We start from the raw sequence: 22,350 nt of genomic DNA on the forward strand, positions 1-22,350 counted from the left end.
CAGACACACCAGAGGACTGCATGGGCGCTGACATTATTGACTCTCTGGTAGAAGAGATCAATATGGCTGAAAGCCTAGAATCAGAGCTTGAGGACGTCTTCAAAGATGCTCCAACTGATCAGGAAGAGCCAGAAGAGGCAAAGGAATTTTCGAAAATTCCTCAGGAGGAAGATAAGCCTCCTAAGCCTGAACTCAAGCCATTACCACCATCCCTGAAATATGCATTTCTGGGAGAGGGTGATACTTTTCCAGTGATTATAAGCTCTGCTTTAAATTCACAGGAAGAGGAAGCACTGATTAAAGTGCTAAGGACACACAAGACAGCTCTTGGGTGGTCCATAAGTGATCTCAAGGGCATTAGCCCAGCCAGATGCATGCACAAGATCCTGTTGGAGGATAATGCCAAACCAGTGGTTCAACCACAGAGGAGGCTAAATCCTGCCATGAAGGAGGTGGTGCAGAAAGAGGTCACTAAATTACTGGAGGCTGGGATTATTTATCCTATTTCTGACAGTCCATGGGTGAGCCCTGTCCAAGTTGTTCCCAAAAAGGGAGGCATGACAGTGGTTCATAATGAAAAAAATGAACTGGTTCCTACAAGGACAGTCACAGGGTGGCGCATGTGTATTGACTACAGAAGGCTCAATACAGCCACCAGAAAGGATCATTTTCCTTTACCATTCATAGACCAAATGCTAGAAAGACTAGCTGGCCATGATTATTACTGCTTTTTGGATGGCTATTCAGGCTACAACCAAATTGCAGTAGACCCTCAGGACCAAGAGAAGACAGCATTCACCTGCCCTTCAGGCGTGTTTGCCTATAGGAGAATGCCTTTTGGTCTGTGCAATGCACCTGCAACCTTTCAGAGGTGCATGCTCTCTATCTTCTCAGATATGGTAGAGAAATTTCTGGAAGTCTTCATGGATGACTTTTCAGTATATGGAGACTCATTTAGCTCCTGTCTTAACCACCTATCACTTGTCCTGAAAAGATGCCAAGAGACCAACCTGGTTTTAAACTGGGAGAAATGTCACTTTATGGTGACTGAAGGAATTGTCCTTGGGCACAAAATTTCAAGCAGGGGAATAGAGGTGGATAAGGCAAAGGTGGAAGTAATTGAAAAATTACCACCACCTGCCAATGTTAAGGCAATCAGAAGCTTTCTGGGGCATGCAGGATTCTACAGAAGGTTTATCAAGGATTTTTCGAAAATTGCTAAACCTCTGAGTAACCTGCTAGCTGCTGACACACCATTTGTGTTTGACACACAGTGTTTGCAGGCATTTGAGACCCTGAAAGCTAAGCTGGTCACAGCACCAGTCATCTCTGCACCAGATTGGGCATTACCATTTGAATTAATGTGTGATGCCAGTGATCATGCCATTGGTGCAGTGTTGGGACAGAGGCATAACAAACTTCTGCATGTCATTTATTATGCCAGCCGTGTTCTAAATGATGCACAGAAGAATTACACAACCACAGAAAAAGAATTACTTGCAGTGGTCTATGCCATTGACAAGTTTAGATCCTACTTAGTGGGATCAAAGGTGATTGTGTACACTGACCATGCTGCTCTTAAATACTTACTCACAAAGCAGGATTCAAAACCCAGGCTTATCAGATGGGTGTTGCTTCTGCAAGAGTTTGATATAGAAATAAGAGACAGAAAAGGGACAGAGAACCAAGTGGCAGATCATCTGTCCAGAATAGAGCCAGTAGCTGGGGCGTCCCTCCCTTCTACTGAGATCTCTGAGACCTTCCCAGATGAGCAACTCTTTGCCATTCAGGAAGCTCCATGGTTTGCAGACATTGCAAATTATAAAGCTGTGAGGTTCATACCCAAGGAGTACAGTTATGTGCAAAGAAAGAAACTAATTTCAGATGCCAAGTACTACCTTTGGGATGAACCATATCTCTTTAAGAGATGTGCTGACGGAGTGATCCGCAGGTGTATACCCAGAGAGGAAGCACGAAGGATCCTATGGCACTGCCATGGATCACAGTATGGGGGACACTTTGGAAGTGAGCGAACAGCCACTAAAGTTCTCCAGTGCGGCTTCTACTGGCCTACTCTCTATAAAGATTCCCGAGAGTTTGTGCGTAACTGTGACAGTTGCCAAAGAGCTGGTAACCTGCCTCACGGATATGCCATGCCTCAACAAGGGATATTAGAGATAGAGCTGTTTGATGTATGGGGAATTGACTTCATGGGGCCATTCCCACCATCATACTCAAACACTTACATTCTGGTGGCAGTGGACTATGTATCTAAGTGGGTAGAAGCAATTGCTACACCCACTAATGATACCAAAACCGTGCTGAAATTCCTCCAGAAAAACATTTTCAGCAGGTTTGGCGTCCCTAGAGTACTAATCAGTGATGGGGGTACTCATTTCTGCAATAAACAGCTATACTCTGCTATGGTTAGATATGGAATCAGCCATAAAGTGGCAACTCCGTATCATCCACAGACAAATGGGCAAGCTGAAGTCTCTAACAGAGAGCTAAAAAGAATCCTGGAACGGACTGTGATGTCCCGAAGAAAGGATTGGGCAAAGAGCTTGGATGATGCTCTGTGGGCATACAGAACAGCATTCAAGACTCCTATAGGCACCTCTCCATACCAATTGGTGTATGGAAAGGCCTGCCATTTGCCTGTGGAACTGGAACATAAAGCCTACTGGGCAACCAGATTCCTAAACATGGATGCACAGTTAGCTGGTGAGAAAAGACTGCTCCAGCTAAATGAGCTAGAGGAGTTCAGACTCAATGCCTTTGAAAATGCTAAGATCTATAAGGAAAAGGCAAAGAAGTGGCATGACAAGAGATTGTCAACCAGAGTCTTTGAACCAGGACAAAAAGTTCTGCTCTTCAACTCTAGGCTCAGACTGTTTCCAGGAAAACTCAAATCCCGGTGGAGGGGTCCATATGTGATTACAAAAGTGTCACCATATGGGTATGTTGAGCTTCAGGATATTGATTCTGACAGTAAGTTCATTGTTAATGGACAGAGGATCAAACACTATCTTGAAGGAAATTTTGAGCAGGAATGCTCAAAACTGAGACTTGAGTGATTCTCAGTGAAAGTCCAGCTAAAGACAGTAAAGAAGCGCTTGCTGGGAGGCAACCCAGTCATTAGGAAGTTGTACGATTAGTTCTTACAGAGGCAAGTATCAAAAATGAAGGAATTCACAGAGTTACAGAAGGATTCAGCTCAAAAAGCAGAGAAAATGAGCTTACTGGCGAAAAAACGCCAGTAAGGGGCATTTTGGGCGTTAAACGCCAGAATGGGCACCATTCTGGGCGTTTAACGCCAGTAATGGTACCATTCTGGGCGTTAAACGCCAGAATGGGCACCATTCTGGGCGTTTAACGCCAGGTGTGCAGCATCACTGGGCGTTCAGAAAAACGCCCAGTGAGGAAGGTTTTCTGGCGTTTAACGCCAGCCAGGGTACCTGGCTGGGCGTTAAACGCCCAAAAGGGGCAACAAATGGGCGTTAAACGCCAGAATGGGTGCCATTCTGGGCGTTTAACGCCAGCTTGGTGGGGGGACCACATTTTTGTTTTCAACTCAGATTTTTTCAAACTTTCCTTTTCTCACCCATACTTTTCTACAAAATCACACTTCAATCATTCATTATTCACTTTCAAATCTTCAAAAATCAAAACAATTTTTCAAATCTATTTCAAAATAATCCCAAATCTTCTTCAAAAACTCACCCTTTTCTCAAAAATCTTTCATATCTTTTCAAATTTCCTTTCAAATCTCTCTTTTGTTTTCGAAATTCTCCTCCCCCCACTCTATAAATGAACGTTCCTCACCCCTCCTTCCTCACACCATTCGAATTTTCTCCCTCTCTCTCTCTCTCTTATTTCTTTTCTTTTTGCTTGAGGACAAGCAAAACCTCTAAGTTTGGTGTGCTTTTCCGTGATCACTAAGCCAAGATTCATCAATATCATGGCTCCCAAGGGAAAACAAACCAACTCAAGAGGAAGGAAAGAGACCAATCCAAAGAATCTTTGGAATGAAGAGAAGTTCTTAACCAAAGAACATGAGGACCATTATCACAAAATAATGGGACTGAGGTCAGTGATCCCGGAAGTTAAATTTGATCTGAAAGAAGATGAATATCCGGAGATCCAAGAGCAAATTCGAAACAGAGGTTGGGAAGTTCTGACCAATCCTGAGACAAAGGTTGGAAGGAACATGGTTCAGGAATTCTACTCAAATCTGTGGCTCACAGATAAGCAAAGAATGACTGGAACCGCTTTTCCTACCCACAGAACCATGGTCAGAGGGAAAGTTATGTACTTCCATCTGGACAAAATAAGAGAAATCTTCAAGTTACCTCAACTACAAGATGATCCTGATTCCTTCAATAGGAGGATGGTGAGAGTAGATAAGGGGTTGGATCAAGTTCTAGAGGACATATGCCTCCCTGGAACTAAGTGGATAACCAATTCTAAGGGTGTCCCAAACCAACTCAAGAGGGGAGACCTCAAGCCAATTGCAAGAGGTTGGCTAGACTTTATTGGGCGTTCCATATTGCCCACTAGCAACCGTTCTGAGGTCACCATCAAGAGAGCAGTGATGATTCACTGTATTATGCTTGGAAAAGCAGTGGAGGTGCATCATGTGATTGCTTGTGAGATCTACACAATTGCAAACAAGAATTCCACTGAAGCCAAGCTGGCTTACCCAAGCTTGATCTCCTTGCTCTGTAAAGAGGCTGGGGTAAAGATGGGAGTAGATGAGTTCATACCCATTGAACACCCAATCACCAAGAAGTCAATGGAAGGACAAGTGCAAGACAACTCCATCAAAAGGAGGGCGCGTGAGTTCCTCCCTGAATTCCCTGAAATTGGCTACTGGGCCAGCCTAGAAGCATCCATCAACAAGCTGCAAGAGACTATGGAGCAACTGAAGGAAGAACAGCAGAATCAGAACTGCATGATCTGCAAATTGCTGAAGGAACAAGAGAAGCAGGGGCGTGATATCAAGGAACTGAAACGCCAAAAGCTCTCCTCTCAAGCTGGGGGAGCATCCACTTCTCAAAATCAAGGTTGTTGAGTCCTAACTCTGTGAAACCTCTATCATTAGAGGCCTCTGTTTTTCGTTTTTTTTATCTCTTTCCTTTATTTTTAGTCTCATCTTATATCTATAATTGAGTCTTGTTCTTAATTAATAAAATTAATAAAGTTTATGCCTTAAAGCTATGAATGTCCTATGAATCCATCACCTCTCTTAAAAGAAAAATGCTTTAATCACAAAAGAACAAGAAGTACAGGATTCCGAAATTTATCTCTGAAACTAGTTGAATTAGTTTGATGTGGTGGCAATACTTTTTGTTTTCTGAATGAATGCTTGAACAGTGCATATGTCTTTTGAATTTGTTGTTTTAAGAATGTTAAAATTGTTGGCTCTTGAAAGAATGAGGAGAAAGAGAACTGTTATTGAGGATCTGAAAAATCATCAAATTGATTCTTGAAGCAAGAAAAGCAGTGAAAAAAAAAAATATATTTCGAAAAAAAAAAGAGAAAAGAAAAAAAAAAAAAAAAAAAAAAAGAAGGAAATAAAGTTGTGATCCAAGGCAACAAGAGTGTGCTTAAGAACCCTGGACACCTCTAATTGGGGACTTTAGCAAAGCTGAGTCACAATCTAAGAAGGTTCACCCAATTATGTGTCTGTGGCATGTATGTATCCGGTGGTAATACTGGAAGACAGAGTGCTTTGGGCCACAGCCAAGACTCATACATTAGCTATGTTCAAGAATCAATATACTTAACTAGGAGAATCAATAACACTATCTGAGTTCTGAGTTCTTATAGATGCCAATCATTCTGAACTTCAAAGGATAGAGTGAGATGCCAAAACTGTTCGGAGGCAAAAAGCAACTAGTTCCGCTCATCTAATTGGAGCTATGTTTCTTTGATATTTTGGAGTCTATAGTATATTCTCTTCTTTTTATCCTATTTTGATTCTCAGTTGCTTGGGGACAAGCAACAATTTAAGTTTGGTGTTGTGATGAGCGGATAATTTGTATGCTTTTTGGCATTGTTTTTAGTATGTTTTTAGTATCTTTTAGTTAGTTTTTAGTATATTTTTATTAGTTTTTAATTAAAATTCACTTTTCTGGACTTTACTATGGGTTTGTGTGTTTTTCTGTAATTTCAGGTATTTTCTGACTGAAATTGAGGGTCCTGAGCAAAAATCTGATCCAGAGACTGAAAAGGACTGCAGATGCTGTTGGATTCTGACCTCCCTGCACTCGAAGTGGATTTTCTGGAGCTACAGAAGCCCAATTTGCGCGCTCTCAACGGCGTTGGAAAGTAGACATCCTGGGCTTTCCAGCAATATATAATAGTCCATACTTTGTCCAAGATTTGATGGCCCAAACCCGCGTAGCAATCCGGCCTCAGAAATTCCAGCGTTAAACGCCGGAACTGGATTAAAAGTTGGAGTTAAACGCCCAAACTGGCATGAGAACTGGCGTTTAACTCCAGAAAACGTCTCTACACATAAAAGCTTCAATGCTCAGCCCAAGCACACACCAAGTGGGCCCGGAAGTGGATTTTTCTGTCATTTACTCATTTCTGTAAACCTTAGGATACTAGTTTACTACTTATAGGACCTTTTGACATTGTAATCAGAACCTTATGACCTCATAACATTTTGTACACGTTTCTTCCACAGTATGAGCCTCTAAACCCCATGGTTGGGGGTGAGGAGCTCTGCTGTGTCTTGATGGATTAATGCAATTACTACTGTTTCTTATTCAATCATGCTTGCTTCCGTTCTAAGATAACACTTGTTCTTAATCCGGATGAATGTGATGATCCGTGACAATCATCATCATTCTCAACTATGAACATATGCCTGACAACCACCTCTGTTCTATCTTAGATTGAGTAGTTATCTCTTGGGTTCTTTAATCGGAATCTTCGTGGTATAGGCAGGACCTGATGGCAGCATTCAAGAGAATCCGGAAGGTCTAAACCTTGTCTGTGGTATTCTGAGTAGGATTCAATGATTGAATGACTGTGATGTGCTTCAAACCTGTAACCTACTGGGCGTTAGTGACAGACGCAAAAGAGTGATTCTATTCCGGTAGGGGAGGGAACCAAACCGGTGATTGGCGGCACTGTGACAGAGTGCTTTGCATTAGCTTTCACTGCGCGGATGGGAGGTAGCTGCTGACAACAGTGAGACCCTACACGAGCTTGCCATGGAAGGAGACATGCGTGTTTGATGAAGAAGACAGTAGGAAAGCAGAGATTCAGAAGATGGAGCATCTCCAAACCTCAACCCATTCTCCATTACTGCAGTACAAGTAACCATTACATGTTCTTTTGCTTTTTACAATCAATCCTGATAATTTCTGATATCCTGACTAAGATTTACAAAATAACCATAGCTTGCTTCAAGCCGACAATCTCCGTGGGATCGACCCTTGCTCACGCAAGGTATTACTTGGACGACCCAGTGCACTTGCTGGTTAGTTGTGCGGGATTGCAAAAGTGTTATTGCAATTTCGTGCACCAGATGCATATGTCATGTTTGAAAAGAAATGCATGGGTGAGGTGAAATGAAAAAAAATGGGTAAATAAGGTATATTAATATGTGTATATAGGTGATATAGGATTAGGTGGATATTCAAGTTAATCAAAGAGCTAATTCTTTAAGTCTACTTAGCCATATTTCGTCCTACCTGAACCCTAGACCCATTACATCCCAATAAAGACCTCATGATATTTTGATTGTTAGATGACTTGCAAATCTTTGAAAAGCATGATAAAAGGAGAATTGAGTGGTTAAACCCCAAACACTGAGCGAATTGAGTGAACACACATCCGGTGAGGGGTTCGACTGCTCAATTCTATGTTCTTACACCTTACACTGTATCTTCTTGCAAGTTGTTTGATTGAATAATTTTTAAGAATTTCAATTCAATTTTTTGGACATTAATCTTAATGCATGAACTCTTTGCATTAGCCCTTAAGCCTTCTTGTGATGGATTGGAATTTCATGGTTTGTTTCTACCAACTGTCATTATAACACATTTTAGCTATTGGCCTTAGGATAGTTGCATGCATTTACGTAGTATATAGCATAAGTCATTTTCCCTTTTCATCTATCTCCTTTGAGTGTGTTTAGCATGAGGATATGCTAGTGTTTAAGTGTGGGGGAATTGATGAATCCATATTTGATGATGATTTTTGGTTAGAATTGAATGGATTTCATCACATAAACTTGCACTTATTCCCTTGAATAGCATGCTTTTGAAATTTCCTCCCAAATTGTGCTTGATATTGAAAACATGCTCTTTTATGCTTAATTTGATCTATTTTTGATGCCTTGATCTTGTTTATGAGTAAATCCAGGTTTATGAGGTAAGAACGGGTTGGAGAAAATTGGAGAAGTGCTTGCAAAATAGAGGAAGCATGAAGAATCAAAGGAGAAGAGTTCAGAGACGTGTGCGTGCACACAGCCCTCTGTGCGCCCGCACGGGAGCCCAAGCAGAGCGCGTGGATCAGTTCGAGCGCGTCGTGCATCCCGCCTAGCATCACCTAGTGTGCGTGCGCACAGCCTTTTGTGCGTACGCACAGGAGGGAATTTTCGCAAAGTGTGCGGACGCACACGCCTGTGTGTCCGCACAGGTGTCCGTGCATGACCTCATTAGAAAAGCACATGCCTTGCAATTTGAGGGCTTTGGGGGCCCATTTCTGAAGTCTTAGAGCTCATATTGGAGGGGAAATGAAGGAAATAACAGAGCATGGCATTAGTATAGTTTTAGAAGTAGAATAGAGGGTTTTTAGTTTAGTTTTCTCTAAGTTTTCTCATCTTCTCCATTAGGGTTTAGTAGGGTTTTATATTACAAGTGCCATTTCCATTTTTGATAATTGGATTTTGCTAATCTCATTGTAAGTATTCTCTTGTTATTACTCTTTATGGTTATATTATCATTACTCTTTCTTCTCATGCAAGATATAGTCAAATTTTGTTTCCCTTTTGCAATTTCACTTTCTTGTTAATGAGTTTGATATTTGATGTTCATTTCATGATTTCTTATGTTATTCTTGTTGATTGAGATTAATTGTTGCTTCTTATTCCAAGTCTTTTCCTATTTTTTTTCTCATGATTAAGCTTTTTGCCCACCAAGTGTTTGACAAAATGTCAAACATGGTTTTAGGCTAAATTTTTGCTTCTTGGCTTGGATGAAGTGAGCAATGGGGTTCCTAGAGTTGGAATGTCCAACATTTAGTGTAATTTCTGGGTTGTTAATTGTTCTTGTTACTACTAATTAATGCTAATTTGTTGCTAAGGCAATTTAGGATTTGTGGGTTAATAACACTTATGCTCATTTAACTTACCTTCCGATGTGAGGGTTGATCAAGTGAGACTAATCCAATACAATTGTCATAGTTGTGGTTCCAACAAGGAAAGGATCCTTAGCTCACTCCAAGCCAAGACCTCTTTTTAAGTTTTTAACCTTTCATACATTGCCATGTTAATCTCTTTTATACTTTACTTGTTCATATTACATAGTCCATTCTTTAATTTCTTTATTAGTTCAATCATTACAATTTTGCATGTTCTTTTATTGCTTTATATGTTTATTTCTTCATTGAAAACCCTTTGATTGCTACAACCGGAATTTGCACACTCATTGCTTCTTAAGTGCTTCCTTGGGAGACGACCCGGGACTTCAAACTCCCGGTTATTTTGTTTTGATTGTGACTACCCTTTTGAACTAAATTTGATTGTGAGAGTTTTTTGTTGGTTTGGACTATGCTACTAATGAAGTGATTCTTATTTTGATCAATTCTAAACCAACATAAACCCTCGCATCCATCAGTTTCCTAGTGGATGTTTATCGAGAGATGTGCCACGCGGAGAAACTTCCACCCCCTCATCCGATTAAGCACAAAAAAGTTGGAAATCGGGATGAATATTGCGAGTATTATAAACTCTACGGACATTCCACTAATGAATGTTATGACTTGAAAAATATCATAGAATAGTTGGCTAAAGAAGGCCGACTTGATAGATATCTGGCCGATAGGTCGAACGACCTAAAGAAAAGAAGACGAGATGAAGATGGAGGATGACCAGAACGCCCTTCTCACACCCCAGGGTGACACATATACATGATCAATGGTGGGTTTGTAGGAGGAGGAATATCAAAATTCTCATAAAAATGATACCTCAAGGAGGTATATCAAATCGGGGAAGACAGTCACTCAACTGACCTAACCACTATTTCATTCACTAAAGAAGATGCTAAAGGAATATTACTAGGGCATGACAACCCAGTGGTGATAACTATGATCCTGGAAAATGTTAACCTCCATTGAACCTTGATAGACCATGGTAGCTCGGCTGATATTTTGTTTAAACCCGCTTATGACAAGCTCAGGTTAGAAGAAAAGGATCCAAAGGCATACCTCGACAGCCTCTTCGGACTGAGGGATACCATAATCCATCCTCTTGGTTACATCTCATTGTAAACCACTTTTGGAAAAGGTATCCGATCAAAGACACTAAGCATCGACTACATTGTAGTCGATGTAAACTCTGCCTACAATGCCTTAATAGGCCGGACTACCTTAATCTGACTTGTAGCTGTTGTCTCTACTCCTCACCTTTGCATGAAGTTTCTCACAACAGAGGGGATCTCCACTGTAGAGGGGGACCAAAAGTTAGCACGAAAATGTTACAATGAGAGCCTTAGTTTGAAAGGCAATCCAGGGGAAAAAGAGATCAACACCATCAAGCTAGGAGGGGTCCGAACTCGTGAAGAATTGCGCCCCCAACCTGAGGGCAAAATAGAAGAAGTACAAATTGAAAACCATCCTGACAAGACAACGAACCTAGGGGCAAACCTAGAAGGAAGCTTGAAGGAACAACTTATTGATCTGTTAAGGGAAATCTCCAATCTCTTTGTTTGAAAAGCTTCCGACATGCCCGACATAAAACTTGACCTGATGTCACATAAACTGACAATATATCCGAGCTCCTGACCTGTTCAGCAGAAACACAGGAAACTCAGATTTGAAAAGACACAGTTCGTAGAAGAGCAAGTACAAGCCTTGCTAGAAGCAGGATTTATAAAGGAAGTAAAATATCCACTTTGGTTACCTAATGTTGTGTTGGTGAAAAAATAAAATGGAGAGTAAAGAATGTGTGTTGATTATACTGATCTCAATAAATCCTGCCCTAAAGATCCTTATCCGCTCCCCATAATTGATACTCTGGTCAACTCAGCATTAGACTACAAATATTTGTCCTTTATGGGCGCCTACTCGGGATACAATCAAATTTCGAGGTTAAGCCAGATCAAGAGAAGACCTCGTTCATAACCCCAAAGGCTAACTATTGTTACGTAGTAATGCCTTTTGGGTTAAAGAGCATAAGGGCTACATACCAATGATTAATGAACAAAGTGTTTTCCCCTCACATAGGAAAACTCATGGAGGTATTGGACGACATGCTCGTTTGGACCCAAAAGGATACGACACTATTGTTTGACCTCTCGAGGTATTCTATACTATAAGGAAGCATGAAATAAGGTTAAATCCCTCAAAATGCACCTTTGTAGTAGAAGCTAGGAAGTTTCTGGGGTTTATGTTAACACAAAGAGGCATAAAAGCAAATCCAGACAAATGCCAGGCTATACTCATCATGAAGAGCCCGACTTATGTCAAAGAGGTCTAACAACTAAATGGAAGGTTGGTAGCTCTATCCAGATTCTTAGCTGGGTTAGCCCTGAAATCACTTCCCCTTTACTCAATCCTAAGGAAAGGGAAGCAATTTGAATGGACCCCAAAAAGTGAACAAGCCTTCCAAGACTTTAAAGTATTCTTGGGGCAACCACCCATATTTACCCGACCTATCAAAGGGGAAGTGCTCATGCTATATTTGTAAGTTAGAAGCCGAGCTATAGCTTCAGCCCTGGTCTGAGAAGAAGAAAAGGGGCAACAACCTATCTATTTTAGCAGCAAAGCCCTACAAGGGGCAGAGTTGAACTATCAAAAGATAGAGAAGTTTTCTTATGCTCTTATCCTCACATCTCGAAGGCTCTGACCTTACTTCCAGGCTCATACCATTAAAGTCCGCACTAATCAACCAATGAAACATATCTTACAAAAGACAGACTTGGTAGGTCGGATGCTACAATGGGCAGTAGAACTATCTGAGTTCGACCTAAGGTATGAAGCTCAGACAGCCATTAAGTCGCAGTACCTTAATGACTTTATTGCTGAATACACAGAAATCTGGAAAACCCAGTTGTATTGTGTAGACGGGTCATTAAATAAAGCTGGAAGTGGAGCTGGTGTTATTCTAGAAAGTGACCAAGGAACTCAGATAGAGCTATCCTTAAGGTTCAAGTTCCATGCTTCTAACAATCAAGTAGAGTATGAATCCCTACTTGCTGGCTTGAAGCTGGCTAAAGAAGTAGAGGCAGAAAAAGTGGTGGTGTTTAGTGATTCGCAAGTATTAACTTTCCAAATTAATGACACCTATCAAGCTAAAGACCCCACTATAAAGAAGTACTTGGATGAGACCTAAGAACAACTGACACACCTTTCGAAAAGTGAAGTCTGACATATAGCTCGGGAATCCAATGCCTGAGCTGATGCCCTCTCAAAATTAGCCATCACCAAGCCAGAAGAAATAAGAAGTCTCATTCAAGAGACTCTGCAATCACCATCTATATCAAAGGAAAAGGAAGTACTGACCATATCGAATCAACATTTAGGGTGGATGACTCCTATAGTCAACTACTTCAAATTTGACGTACTCCCCAAGTATGAAAAGAAAGCCAAAAGGCTTATAAAAGAGGCACAAAATTAGACACAAGTCTACAATATCTTATACAAAAGAGGGATCTCAACACCCCTCTTAAAATGCGTCCCGACCTCCAACAAAAAGGAAGTCTTAGAGGATGTACATAGTGGCATACGTGGAAATCACTTGGGAGGTCGGTCACTGGCTAAAAAAGTGATCCAAGCTGGCTTTTTTTGGCCGACCTTATAGAAGGAGGTAGCTAAATTTGTTAAGGTATGTCCGCTTTGCCAGAAACACGCTATTTTCATTTGACGCCTCATGAAGAGCTCATTAGTGTTATCTCACCTTGGTCATTTGCGAAATAGGACCTTGATGTACTTGGACCATTTCCACAAGCACCATGCCAAGTCAAATACCTTATTGTAGAGATTGATTACTTCACTAAATGGATTAACGCAAAGCCTTTAGCAACAATTACTGCTAAAAAAATTCAGAAATTCTTGTATAAGAACATTGTCACAAGGTTTGGAGTCTCCCGCTCCATCACCACAGACAATGGGACTCAATTTACCGACTCAACCTTTGGGAACTTGGTGGCCGACCTAAAAATAAAATACCAGTTCACATCAGTAGAGCACCCCGAGGCCAATAGACAGGCTGAAGCTGCCAACAAAGTCATATTGGCCGGGTTAAAGCGCCGATTGCAAGATGCAAAAGGAGCTTGGGCAGACGAGGTCCCTAAAGTCTTATGGGCATATCGGACCACCCCATTCCACATGGGGAAATCACCCTTCCGACTTGCTTACAAAATGGAAGCAATGATTCCCATAGAAGTAGTTGAAGAGTCACCTAGAGTCATATTTTACAATGAAAGAGTTAACGCCCAGGTGCAAAAGGAAGAGCTTGACCTCCTCCATGAAGTTCGAGAAAGAGCTCGGATTAGGGAGAAAGCTCTGAAGAAAAGGATGACTCTTATATACAATCAAAAGGTGATCAATAGAAACTTCACCACCAATGACCTCATCCTATTCTGAAATGACATCGAAATATAGTATCAGGAGAAGGAAAGCTGGCTGCAAACTGGAAAGGACCTTACAATATTGTAGAGGTCTTAGGCAAAGGTTACTACAAAGTGTCCGACCTCCAAGGGTGGGAGCTCCGAAGGTCCTGGCAAGCTTGTAACCAAAGGAAATACTACAGCTAAGTAGTGAACCTCATTTAATTGATGAACTCTTTTTCCGATTTCAAGGGTTTTTTAACGAGGCACCAACATGAGAGCTAGGGATGTTCATGCCCCTAGTATGCTTTTGTAAAGCAATTTTTGAAATATCAATAACGTTCTATTGCTATCTTTAAAAGTTTCCTATCTTGAACGCATTAATTTAAGCTTGATAAACTGCAAAAATCATTGCCCGGCCTAAAGTGGTTGGCAAGATGAAGCGAAGAGGTACAAGTTAATGTAAGAAGTTATATAAACAACTCGTACAAAGTGATCTCAAGAAGGACGGATAAAAAATGGGTTGTAAAAGTAACTTAGCAAAGGCCGACTACTCAAAGTCAGATCTACGTAAGGAAATTAATAAACTTTCAAAATTTGTTAAGACTCCAAGGTCAAAGCAAACTATGCTCCACTACAAAAACTTAACAGAAAGGTACTTTGCAACATTAAAGGAAAAAGTTTTGAACATTATTTCACAAAAAGTTGTGAAAAACAACTATAGAGAAGGTAAAAGTGTTAAAAAACTACAAACTATTACAAAAAATTAAAGTATTATAAGACACACAAGTCGGGCCATACCAGCATATATGAAGCAAAATACAAAAGGCTCAAAGAGGAGTAAGGTCCTCACCCGTAACCTCATCTTTCAAAGGAGTTGGAGGATGGACAGACTGGAGCAGCCGAAACAACAAGAGGAGCCAAAGAAGAAGTCTCCAAGATAGCAGCTTCGGGTCGGGCTTCCGATGTGGAGGTCTGACCGACCTGAGGCCCCGAGGTCTTCAGGTTAAGTGGAGGCTCCTCCTCATTTTCCTCGGGTGCAGGGACTATCTTGCTATCCACCACTACGTTGTCCGTGCTGGAAATGGAAAGGTCAAGGCCGAGAGCCAAGACCTTAAACTGAGCTTGTAGGCCGAGAGCCGACTCCTCAAGCTTGCTTCTCTTTCATTTTCTCCAAATCCTCCTCTAGTGCCAGTCTCTCCCCAAGCCAAGGCATCAAAGTTCCTGGTATAAATGCTTTCCTCCTCTTCCACTTTCTGTTTCTTGGAGGGAGGTTCAGTGGAAGAAGGAGACTGAGGGGAAGGTTTAGAAGGAATAAGTTTGGAGAGGGGAGTAGGAATGATGACCTTCTATTCAGACGCACCCGATCCCGACTTCCTCGGGAAGATCGGACAGAGGATCCGGCCTTGACCTTTTTCTACTGCTGAAGATTATGGGCTATAACAGTTTTCTTGGTGTTTCAAAGAACTCTCATAGCCGATTTCGAAGCCATACTTTCTGCAAAACAAAACAAAATATATTTCAAAAAATAGAAATAATAAACACAGAAGTCAATAAGTAAGGGAAGAGGGAGCTACCAAGCTCAGACTTCAGAAGGATGGAATCTCCCAAAAATCTTTTTGTGTCCAAATAAGGAGTGATAGAGGAAAATCTTCAGTTAGAAATTTTCACAAAATAATTCCGTTGAAGTATAGATCCAAACCAACAATCAACCCTCAATCAAAGTTTAATTTGTATGTCACAAGTGCAAACCTAATAAAAATCGAGAGTATTTAAACCTTGGGTGTTCTCTCAAGGAATTGCAGGGAAGTGTGCATATTATTGGTTATAAAGTATTTTTTATGTTTTGGTTTGATAGACAAGAAAATTAAACTAGCAACCAAGAAATTATAAATGCTAAAAGGCTATTGATGATTAATTTTTTGCACTGGTTTGGATTTTTTTCACTTAAAATAATAACTTTTGTTGCAAGTATAGACCAAACTGGCAACAAAATCCCAACATCAAATTTTAGTTTTCAAATTTAAACATTAAACTGAGAGTAATTAAATCTCGGGTCGTTCTTCCTAGGAATGCAATGGAAGTGTCACACTTTCGGTTGTGAGGAAAAGGGGTTTTGAAATCAAAGAACGAAAGATTAAAATAACTAAGAAATAAAAGAACTAAGGAATGATCAAAATTGGAATTAATGTAATTAAAAGGAAACAAGGTCAAAACTAGTGAAGATATTATGTATGCATAAAAGAGCCCTTGACTTGGGAATGAGGATCCAAGGAATCCTATCATCGTCATAACCACACCTATGGCAACTATGATGAGTCAATCTCACTTCCTCTACACCTAAAATCGAGCAATAAGTTGAGCAAGCATAATTGACCTTAATCCATAAGTTCTAGCTAGCTTACCAAATTAACTGGTAAAAAGCTAGTGTCAATGGAAACAAGAGTCAACTAACTACCCAAGAATTGCCACTAAATGTCGAACATTATGACTCTAGTATCCTAGGAACTCAAATCCCAATCCAAGGTGTGAAAATCTACTCAAAACTCATGATTGGCATTTTCACAAACACCTTGTGGGCATAAAACCAAAACATGTAAAATTACAAAGGAAAATAAAAACTATAACCAAACTATTCATGAAATCAACAATCAACATGCAATCAAGTAATTATAAACCATAAAAGACAAAATTCATCAATCAAAACTTCAAGAACTTAAAATTGCAAATATTAACAAAGTACTTGAACCAAAAGAAAATGAGAGTAAAGATTATGTAATTAAAGAGAAAATTGAGAGTAATTACACTAAAGATGAGCAAAATCCAAGATCAAAACTTACTATAAAATGCTACAATGGAAATTTACAAAATCCTAAGAGAGAATTTTCTATCTACACTACTCCTACTACTAATGCATATTTGGAGGCTGGTGCACAAAAATTACACTCACACTATGTAATTCCGCGCAACTAACCAGCAAGTGCACTAGGTCGTCCAAGTAATACCTTACGTGAGTAAGGGTCGATCCCACGAAGATTGCCGGCTTGAAGCAAGCTATGGTTATCTTATTATTCTTAGTCAGGATATCAATAGGATTCTTTAGTTTTAATTGTAAAAAGTGAAAGAGCATGAAATGAATATTTGTTACGCAGCAATGGAGAATGGGTTGGAGTTTGGAGATGTTTTGTCCTCTGAATTTCTGCTTTCCTACTGTCTTCTTCTTCACGCACGCAGGTCTCCTTCCATGGCAAGCTGTATATTGGTGGATCACCGTTGTCAATAGCTACCAGCCGTCCTCTCAGTGAAAAGGGTCCATGTACATGGCTAATCATCTGTTGGTTCTCACTAATGTTGGAATAGGATCCATTGATCCTTTTGCGTCTGTCACCACGCTTAGCATTCATGAGTTTGAAGCTCGTCACAGTCATCCCTTCTTGGATCCTACTCGGAATACCACATACAAGGTTTAGACTTTTCGGATCTCAGGAATGCTGCCAATTGATTCTAGCTTATACCACGAAGACTCTGATCTCATGGATTTAAATGCTCTGTTGTCAAGAGAGGCAGCAAAACTCGTGAGCCAGGAACCCAAGATACACCCATTCAATCTAATGTAGAAGGGAAGTGGTTGTCAGACACGCGTTTATAGGTTGAGAATGGTGATGAGTGTTGATGATTGGATTTTTGACGGTTTAGAATTTCACTAATGAAATCTCGTTGTAAAGTATAGTTCTAAACCAAACAATAATCCTTTCATACAAAGAGTTGTTTGTCACTAGTACAAACTCCTAAATTTATAAACCGAAGTATTGGACCTTGGGTCGTTCTCCCTAGGAATTACAATAAAGTGTCTTGTTATTGGTTGTGAGTTATTTTGGGGTTTTGATAAGAAGCATGAAAGATAAATGGCAAGAAAGTAAACTAACAACTATAAAAACTCTTGGCAAGATATGAGAACTAGAAGTCCTATCCTAGTTATCCTCCTCAATTGTGATCATAAATTGTTCATTGCTCCCACTTAGTTAACCTCTAACCATGGAGGAAAGTCAAGTGGATGAATCAATTTGATCCTCAAGTCCTAATCAACTCCTAAAGGAAAGACTAGCTTTAGAGGCATTCAAATCAATTAACAACTTCTAATTATCAACCAACAAAAGAATTAGATAACTCAAGAGTCACTAATTACTCTACCTAGGCCAAGAGGAACAAAACCTACACTAAAATCCAACCAAGCATTTCATCAAACACTTGGAAGGCACAAAAGAAAAGCAAAGCAAATTGACAACAAGAAGAGAATCTAACAACAATTATTGAAAGAAATTAACAACAACAATCAAAAGAGACACAATTATTATGAATTACCTTGAATTGAATTGAAAGAAAGTAGAAGGAACAATACTAGATCTACAACAAAATATAAGAACAACATAAAGGAAATTACAACAAAAGAGTAGAAGAAGATGAATGTAACAACAAAGAATTGAAAGGTAGAAGTAGAAGAAAGCAAAGATTAAAATCTAGATCTAAGAACCAAACCTAATCCTAATCCTAATCCTAATTCTAGAGAGAAGAGAGAGCTTCTCTCTCTAGAAACTAACTCTAACTACTAAACTAAACTAATGGTTAAAAGTTAAGTTGATTCCTCTTCAATCCTTGGCTTAAATAGCATCAGAAATGGGTTGAATTGGGCCCACAAGGCTTCTAAAATCACTGGCCACGTTTTGCTTTAAGTGGACTAGGTGGCAGCAACGACGCGTGCGCGTACTATGCGCGTGCGCGCCACCATACGTGTGGCAACTATGGCAAATCTTATATCGTTTTGAAGCCCCGGATGTTAGCTTTCTAACCCAACTAGAACCGCATCATTTGGACCTCTGTAGCTCAAGTTATGGTCGTTTAAGTGCGAAGAGGTCGGCTTGACAGCTTTCCGGTTCTTTCATTTCTTCATGAGTTCTCCACCTTTTCATGCTTCTTTCTTCATTCCCTTGATCCAATCTTTGCTTTCTAAATCTGAAATCAATTAGCAAACATATCAAGGCATCTAATGGAATCAAGGAGAATTAAATTTAGCTATTTTAAGACCTAAAAAGCATGTTTTCACTCTTAAGCACAATTAAAGGAGAATATACAAAACCATGCTATTTCATTGAATAAATGTGGGTAAAAGGTGATAAAATCCCCTAAATTTAATACAAGATAAACCGTCAAATTGGGGTTTGTCAACCTCCCCACATTTAAACCAAGCATGTCCTCATGCTTAAGCCAAGAGAAAGCAAAGGGCATCAACATTTATTCAATATAACCTATCAATATGTATCCTATCTACATGAATGCAACTAGATGCAAAATGGTTGTACCTACTTGGTTAAAAATAAATCAATCCTCCAAGTCATTCATGCACAAGTAGGGTCAAGATCATATAACGATTCATGAATCCTACCAATTCAAATATAAAAATTGAAGTTCAAATAGACTTGCAAGAAGAACGCTCGTGAAAGCCGGGAATCAAGGAATTGAGCATCGAACCCTCACCGGAAGTGTTTGCACTCTAGTCACTCGGTGTTTGGGGTTGATTCACTCAATTCTCCCCTAATCATGCTTCCCAAGATTTGTTTTTCATCTAACAATCAACAATTATTCAATGCACGCATACAATTATCATGAGGTCTTTTCCTTAGGTTGTAATGGGGCTAGGGTTAAGGTAGGGTCATATTTGGCTAGTGGACTTAGGATTTGAATCTTTGATTAACTGAAACTTTCCCACCTAACCTATATAATGACCTATGCAATTAAGTACTAATCTAACTACCCATTCCTCACTTTTTCACATACTCATGCATTTTCTTTTCATTTCACAACACTTATGCATTGATTCTTATTGAGCTTCACTTTAGGGCATTTTGTCCCCTTTATTGCTCTTCTTTTTTTTCTTTCTTTTTCTATATACATTTTTTTTCTTTTCTTTTCTTTTTTTCTTTTTCACTTTTATTTCTTTTTCTTTTCATTTTTTTTTCTTTTTCTTTCAAACTATACACAAGAACATCAATGCATAAGGTCTATACATTTAATCAATACATGAGTATGTACCAATTCCCCAATATAAAAATACAAAACACAAACACCCTTTTATCCCAACCAATGTCCCAAAGTTTTCCCACTCTTGGATGACACTCACACTCACTAGCCTAAGCCAATCAAAGATCCAAATAAAGGACATTCATTGTTTTCCGCTTTAAGGCTTGTAATGTGCTAAAATAAGAATAAGTGGGTTAAGCGTAGGCTCAAATTTGGCTAACAAAAGAAGATAAAAGGTAAGGCTATCTGGATAAGTGAGCTAATGAAATGATGGCCTCAATCATATAAATGCATGAATACACAAAATAATGGACATAAAGAATCAAACAAATCGAAGATTACAATCATAGGAAGAGAATAATGCACACAAGAAGGAAAAATAAGTGGTTATAAGATGTAACCACATCATTAGGCTCAAATCTCACTTGCTTGTGTTCTTAGCTCAAAAACCATGTTCCAAAATACATTCTTTCAAGCAAGTTCAACAAAAATTTTTCAAATTGGTAGGTTGCCCTAAAATGGTTTCTTGGGAAAGAAATCATCACTCTAACCAAGTAGTCCTAATAAGAAGAAGGTAGTAAAATATGTACAAATTCTAACTAACATGTAACCTATCATGCAATGCAATAGCTAAGCTAACATTGGTGTTGAAAAGGAAATTGTTACCCATGGAGATCGGTCGAACGACCTCCCCACACTTGAAGATTGCACCGTCCTCGGTGCCTGCGAAGAAGAGCAAGGTGGACGGGTTGCTACAATTGATGAGCTCCTTCAAAAGGTTGTGCGGATGACTTGTTTGTTGCCCCATTTAAAAGCTTTTCCTTTCCCCCTTCTTGGTGGCCAACCTAAAAGGAAAGAAAAAGAAAGAAAGTTAAGCCTATAACAAAGATATCAAAGCAATTAGAACATAGGCGGGGGCTAATGCCAAATAAGAGTATGATTCCATACTACATGTTAGCTAGGCATGTGAGTGAGAAAACAATGTAAGCTAGGGCATATCATTAAGCTCAATGCAAGAGTAAATTTAAATCATGAAGAGTGTATTGAGCATCAAGTTCAAATGAGAAGAAGTGGGTCATGAAAGACAATATGAGGTCATATCAATGCACAAAGACACAAGAGTCATTCAAGATGAAGCATTGATTTAAAAGTTTCATCACCCAACAATATCAAACAAGTCAAGAAGCACCAAAATAATGTAAGAAAGTCTCAACAATTGAGTGTAAGAATCCAACACCATTATTGAAATGACACTTAGAAAAAAAACTGAAAACATGCTATAGAAACAAAATGAAAATGGAAAGAGTAGAAGTATGTGAATGCAGTGAACAAGAGAGAATGGAAGATGAGAAAAAAACTCTTTTTTTTTTTTTTTACCGACGCGTGCGCGTCATGCACGTTTATGCGTCGATGGGTATATTGGTCGAAGGACGCGTACGCGCCAGGTGCGCGCACGCGTGCGTCGAGTTAGGCCGGAGGCATAGTGTTGGCCCAAGTCTGGCACAACTCTCGGGTAAAAGTACCGGGAGTGTAGATCATGCAATCGACGCGCGCGCGCACAGTGTGCGTGCGCGTGCATTGCCAATTTAAGATCATGTGCGCGTACGCGCCAAGTGCGCGCACGCGTGCATAGACTTATGCCTTAGGCCCAATGTTCGCATAGTGCAGGCCTAACTCTCGGGTTTTTGGCTGGAGTCGAATTTTTTTGCATCTACGCGTACGCGTACAGTGCGCGTCCGCGTGGGTGGTCGAAAAATGCTCAAGTGCGCGTACACGTTAGGTGCGCGCATGCGTGGATGGTGTTTTGTTTTTCAAAAAAATATTTTTCTAAATTCTTGCACCAATCCAAGCCTTTCAATCCTCCAAACAGCTACCAAAACGCCCTAGAACCTTATTCAACATACTATACTACTAACTAAACTTGATAAAACAATAAAAACAAGAAATTAAACTAATTCTACCAATATTTACAAAAGATAAAAATGAAAATGAGAATCTACCTATAATGGCAACTCAATTCACTTATTAACAAACTAAAAGAGTATGGAAAGAGTTTACCATGGTGGGGTGTCTCCCACCTAGCACTTTTATTTATTGTCCTTAAGTTGGACTTATGGGGAGCTTCTTATCAAGGTGGCTTGTGCTTGTATTCATATTGGAACTCCCACCAATGCTTGATTCTCCATTGTGCCCCAAGATTTCTCATGGATTGAGACAAGTGTTGATGGAGTTTTTCACAAGTTTGGGGCTCCCAAAGTTGGTCCTCTTTTTGTAATCCGGGATCCCACACTTTGTTTTCACACCCGTCTTGAGGTTGATCATCATTATTAGTCCATCCGGGTGGTAAGCAAGATGAATTCTCTATGAAGTGTCCAACAATCCTCCTAGACCCATCTATTTGAGCACTACTCCAACCTTTATATCTCATGTTTGATGCATTAACCATGATGAGCCTCGATTTGCAACGCCCACCACAAAACCTTTT

The sequence above is a fragment of the Arachis stenosperma genome, chromosome 4 (genome assembly GCF_014773155.1).
Source record: "Arachis stenosperma cultivar V10309 chromosome 4, arast.V10309.gnm1.PFL2, whole genome shotgun sequence".
NCBI lineage: Eukaryota > Viridiplantae > Streptophyta > Magnoliopsida > Fabales > Fabaceae > Arachis > Arachis stenosperma.